The following is a 6,000-nucleotide window of genomic DNA, read 5'->3' as shown; positions in this document are numbered from 1 at the left end:
CATGAACGAAATTTGGAGACCCAAGCTATAGGCTTCTGTCGGGCTGAACCTGCCGAGTTGATGTATACGTTTTAAAATGTTTTGATTATATGCCCAGGCTTTTTTCTGTTTTATTTTACAATTTGTATCGTATTAAATATGAACAACTATCAGGAGTAGTGGAGGCTCCTCACAGGAGGAAGGGGAGGACCATCCTCCTCAGTGAATATTTTTTATTATAATAATTACGAAACATTAAAAAAGTTATACTTTTTAGATAAAACTATACTAAATATATTTTCACCCAATTTTGTTTTGAAACACACTGTTTTGCAATGAAGGTCTACAGTAGCCTCAATAGCACTCTGTAGGGCAGAAACTGTGTGCAGCTGGAGGACAGCTAGTTCCCTTCCTCCTCTGGGTACATTGACTTCAACCAAAACCTAGGAGGCTCATAGTAATTATGACAACTTCCGCAGGACATCCTCCAACCTATCAGAACTCTTGCAGCATGAACTGACATTTTGTCCACCTAAACTACAGCTAGCTAGCACTGCAGTGCATAAAATGTGGTGAGTAGTTGACTCAAATAGAGAGAAAGATCAGTTGAACAGTTTGTAACAAATACATTTCTTCAAAAATGAAAGAGGAGAGAGAGGTAGCTATATTTCATATTTTTTCCACTTTCACTTACTTAGCTAGGAAATGCAGCTAGCTAGTTTAGCCTACTCAAACACCCAGCTCAAATAGAGGGGTACTATGTTACCTAGCTGGCTATTCAACACTGGAACTCTTCCAAGTCAAGGTAAGCTTTTGTTTTTATTAATTTATTACCACCTGGGCCGGCGGGTGTGTCTGCTAAACTGCCTTCTAACTGTACACTGTACTGCTAAGTTTACTAATGCGTTTGTAATGGCTTTCCTCCTCCTCTTCTGAGGAGGAGTAGCAAGGATCGGACCAACCGTTTTTTCACCTGGTCACAGACAGCTAATGTGTTGTGCACTGAAGTCCAGAAGCAAAGGGGAGTGAGAGGAGTGTGTGTAGATGCGAGAAAGAATTATACAGTGGTCAAAGTGATCATGCTGTTCGTTTGTGGCTGCTATGAAAGTGAACTGTGTTTATTTGTGATTAGGGGTGTATTCATTCTGCTGATTCTATTGAAAAAGTTTCTTAAACAGAAGAAAAAATAACGAAACGGGGATAAACATACCTGAATTTGTCCAATAGAATTTTTTTTTTGCAACTGTTGGAATAATGATTAATCCCTAGATCAGCTAGATGCAGATAAGATTGTGCAAGGCGGTATTAAAATGTGTCAATGTCTGTCACCTTGATTACTCAAATTTCTCTCGACCACCTATTACCTGTTTACATTGTAAACTTTCAATCACAGGCTAGGCTGTAGCAACCTCATGATGGGTATGGGGGACATTTTTTTATCATGTAGTAGCCTAAACCTATTGATGTTACACTGAGCTGGGTGAATGAAATATGATTAACAGTCGTCCAATATGATGTAATAGAAATAAGGCCATGCTCATAATAAAAATAATCAACCTCCATCTTAAATGGCATTGATCAGGAGCCACCGTCAGTAATACCCACATACATTTAGAATTGCATTATTCCATTCCGTTTACCTTTCTTTCCTCTGTCACATTCATGTAAGTTGTTACTGAGGGTATCTAGCATTATTGGATCATATTAGGCACATTTTGTGCAAAAGTTTGGGACAAATACCCAATTTGAATCATTATGGAACTCGGACCACGCGTAGCAGCTTAAACCTGGAGCCAGACGCATGGTTCACGACCACTAGAAGGTTGTCATACAGTTCCATGATCAGTGAGAATTAGGGTAGATTTATAGCATTATCGTTCAACCCCTATTGTAAACTTTTTTCCACCTTCCAATATTTTATCGATTGAACTTGAATATGACAACTTTCAGCACTATTTTCTATTCATGAATATATTTTCTGCATAAAGGCTGTCCAAACCATTCTTTATATTTCAAACATACTTTACAAGATCATAGTAAATCTACCAGTTGGTGCTGAAACAGAGACAAAGATGAATAGATACTGAAGCATTCTTTAATTGATTCATATAATCTGAACCCATTCTCTTGATGTGTTCTGTTGAGTCTGTCAACAAAATTATAAGTAGACCGTATTTAAAGGGAAGGCTTAAGATAAATGTACTGAAAACTATATTGGCCGGCAAGTAGAATGGTATTCAACTGTTGACTGATATTTATTCAGTGCGTGCAAGGTAGCCACACCTGCAGAGCGAATTACGCGATTAAAAGGGTAAGTCTCAATACCAATTACTGAGAAGTGGATAGGAAAGGCTTGTGTAACAATAGCATACATTCCAAAATCAAGATTGGGCCCATAGTGAGAAAGCATATTGAATAATGCAAGTTTCAACCCCTTCAGCCTCCTCCTCTCCTCTGCATCCCCACCTCTTCACCCTAACAGCAGCAGTCATGATTTGAAATTATTAGAGTTTTCTTCTCAGTGAACATTACGACTCCATATGTGAACAAAATGATCTCTCCATGGCTTTTAATGTAACGCCCCACTGCTCTCATGTCTCCGTCTCTCAGTCTCTCCCCACTGGGCACACACTGGTTGAAACAACGTTGTTTCCATGTCATTTTGAGGAAATTACATTGAACCAACGTTGAATTGACGTCTGTTACCAGTGGGCCTGCTCTGCCCCCTCCAGCAGCGAGGAACATGCTGTAATCTAGTCTGGTCATTACTGGGAATGCTCAGAGGTGACACCAGAGGGTTGCTGAGTTTTTACTTTCACTCATTTACATTACATTTAAGTCATTTGGCAGACGCTCTTATCCAGAGCGACTTACAAATTGGTGAATTCACCTTATGACATCCAGTGGAACAGCCACTTTACAATAGTGCATCTAAATCATTTAAGGGGGGTGAGAAGGATTACTTTATCCTATCCTAGGTATTCCTTAAAGAGGAATACCACTCAGATTGGATTGCAAGATGCTCAGTTATATAACGAGTTGTTCAATGGCCATTACAACCTTGACCTCAGAAAGGGTTTTCTTTACATCCTGACTTCAGAGATATATACACAGAACATTGTGTCCACTGTTTGTCACATGGGAGAGAACAGGAGCTAAACATATCAATGAGAGAAAGGACTTTATAGAGGCAATGTGAAAATCCTTCCATCAGACACAGGTTCATCATTTTCCTCTAGAGCTCAGTCTTTCCACTGGGCTTTCATTCACCCTCCATCCTTTCCTGGGACTGAAAGCACAGTGGGAACATCCTTAGGAAATGATAGGGTCCAGATACAGCCCATCTCTATGTGTTTAATGATGAACTATAGCTTCAGGCTGAATGATGAAAACCCTCAGTTACAGCAAGAGCCAAAAGCAGAGGTAGCTAGTAGGTACATTCCTCATGAGTCATGACACCTTTTATCCACATTAACACAACATTCTGTCATGAAATGTCAAACAGATTTAGCATGATTGAATTGTGGGTCTATCAAACATGCAAAAGCAGATATTGACCAAATAATTTCACCTGGACTCCACTTTGACACCTACATAACTTTGTCCCCGGGCTCAATTGCTACTGCGTATAGACAGAGAGAGGGGTCCGACAGAGAGAAAGCTGGCTAGAGACGAGAACTATCCATCAACAGAAACCTCCACAATGGGTGTCTAATAACTGTCATCTATCCCCAGAAGGGGGCAGTATAAAACTTATGAGTCACATACCAGACCCAACCAAGCAGTTTTTCTTTTAGGTGTCCTATCTTGATGTGGAGCTAGTCAGACAGCGAGGTGAGGATGTAGAACAGGGCTGTGGGGAGGTGACATGTAAACACTGGTTGAAACACTGGCTGAGGGGCATTGAGGTGTGTACTGTTAGGTGTTCTGGGAAATAGAGGTCAGTAACCCCATCACCAAACCACTCACCCAGGATGATAAAAGCCAACAGGGAGGAGAAGAGGGCAACTGTCCTCCATTGAGTTGCAAAACACAGACACACACACACAATTACCTTCCACAAACAACAACAGGCACACAGTAACGGACAGGTATTCCACACAAACACATGCATAGACACACAAAACATTTGCTCCTGATAATGAACAATGTCATCTATCATCACCATGCAAACAAAAATAGAACAAGTCGTCCAAATGCAGAAATTACCAAGGCAATAGTCATGACAGTGTATTAAGAACTGTCAAAGGATTGAGCACATATGTAACCATTCAGTCCAAGAGCTTTTTAAAAAAATGTATAACACAGCGCATTCGGAAAGTATTCAGAGCCCTACACTTTCCCCACATTCTGTTACGTTACAATTCAATTTAAACATTTCCTCATCAATGTACACACAATTTCCTATAATGACAAAGCAAAAACAGGTTTTCAGAAATGCTTGCTAATTTATAAAAAACAGAAAATACCTTATGTAAGTATTCAGACCCTTTGCTATGAGACTCGAAATTGAGCTCAAGTGCATCCTGTTTCCATTGATCATCCTTGAGATGTTTCTGCAACTTGATAGGAGTACACCAGCGGTAAATTCAATTGATTGGACATGATTTGGAAATGCACACACCTGTCTGTATAAAGGTTCCACATTTGACAGTGCCTGTCAGAGCAAAAACCAACCCTCCAGAAGGACAACCATCTCTGCAGTGCTCCACCAATCAGGCCTTTAAGGTTCAGGGGCCAGACAGAAGCCACTCCTCAGTAAAAGGCACATGACGGTCCACTTGGAGTTTACCAAAAGGCACCTAAAGGACTCTCAAACCATAAGAAACAAGATTCTCTGGTTTGATGAAATTAAGATTGAACTCTTTGGCCTGAATGCCAAGTGCCACGTCTGGAGGAAACCTGGCACCATCCCTACGGTGAAGCATGGTAGTGAAACATATGGCTGTGGGGATGTTTTTCAGCGGCAGGGACTGGGAGACTGGTCAGGATAGAGGGAAAGAGGGAAAGATGAAAGAGCAAAGTACAGAGAGATCCTTGATGAGAACCTTCACCTTCCAACAGGACAACGACCCTAAGCACACAGGCAAGACAACGCAGGAGTGGCTTCGGGACAAGTCTCTGAATGTCCTTGAGAGGCCCAGCCAGAGCTGGACTTGAACACAATCAAACATGTCTGGAGAAACCTGAAAATAGCTGTGCAGCGACGCTCCCCATCCAACATGACAGAGCTCGAGAGGATCTGCAGTGCAGAATGGGAGAAACTCCCCAAATACAGGTGTGTCACACTTGTTGCGTCATACCCAAGAAGACTCGAGGCTGTAATCGCTGCCAAAGGTGCTTCAACAAAGTATAATAAAGGGTCTGAATACTTATGTAAATCCGATATACATATTTTGTTTATTTATTTATTTGCAAAAAAAATCTATAAACATGTTTTTGCTTTGTCATTATTGCTTTGTCTAAGAGCTTGATTTTAGACCAGGGCCGATATTGTGTGTAGATGGATTAAATTATAGTTTTTTTCATCAGTTGTAGAATAAGGCTTTAACATAACATTTCCAATAAGAGAAGGGGTCTGAATTACTTTCCAAAGGCACTGTATACACACACACACACACACACACACACACACACACACACACAATATTTAGAACAATGTAGAATAATAGTGAAGACATCAAAACTATGAAATAACACATTTGGAATCATGTAGTAAACAAATTAACAGGTGTGCCTTGTTAAAAATGAATTTGTGGAATTCTTCCCTTCTTAATGCTTTTGAGCCAATCAATTGTGTTGTGACAAGGTAGGGGTGGTATACAGAAGATAGCCCTATTTGGTAAAAGACCAAATCCATATTATGGCAAAAGCAGCTCAAATAAGCAAAGAGAAATGACAGTCCATCATTACTTTAAGACATGAAGGTCAGTCAATACAGAAAATGTCAAGAACTTTGAAAGTTTCTTCAAGCGCAGTCGCAAAAACTATTAAGCGCTATGATGAAACTGTCTCTCATGA

Source organism: Oncorhynchus masou, unplaced genomic scaffold (assembly GCF_036934945.1).
Source record: "Oncorhynchus masou masou isolate Uvic2021 unplaced genomic scaffold, UVic_Omas_1.1 unplaced_scaffold_1963, whole genome shotgun sequence".
Lineage (NCBI taxonomy): Eukaryota > Metazoa > Chordata > Actinopteri > Salmoniformes > Salmonidae > Oncorhynchus > Oncorhynchus masou.
This window is presented reverse-complemented; position numbering follows the sequence as displayed.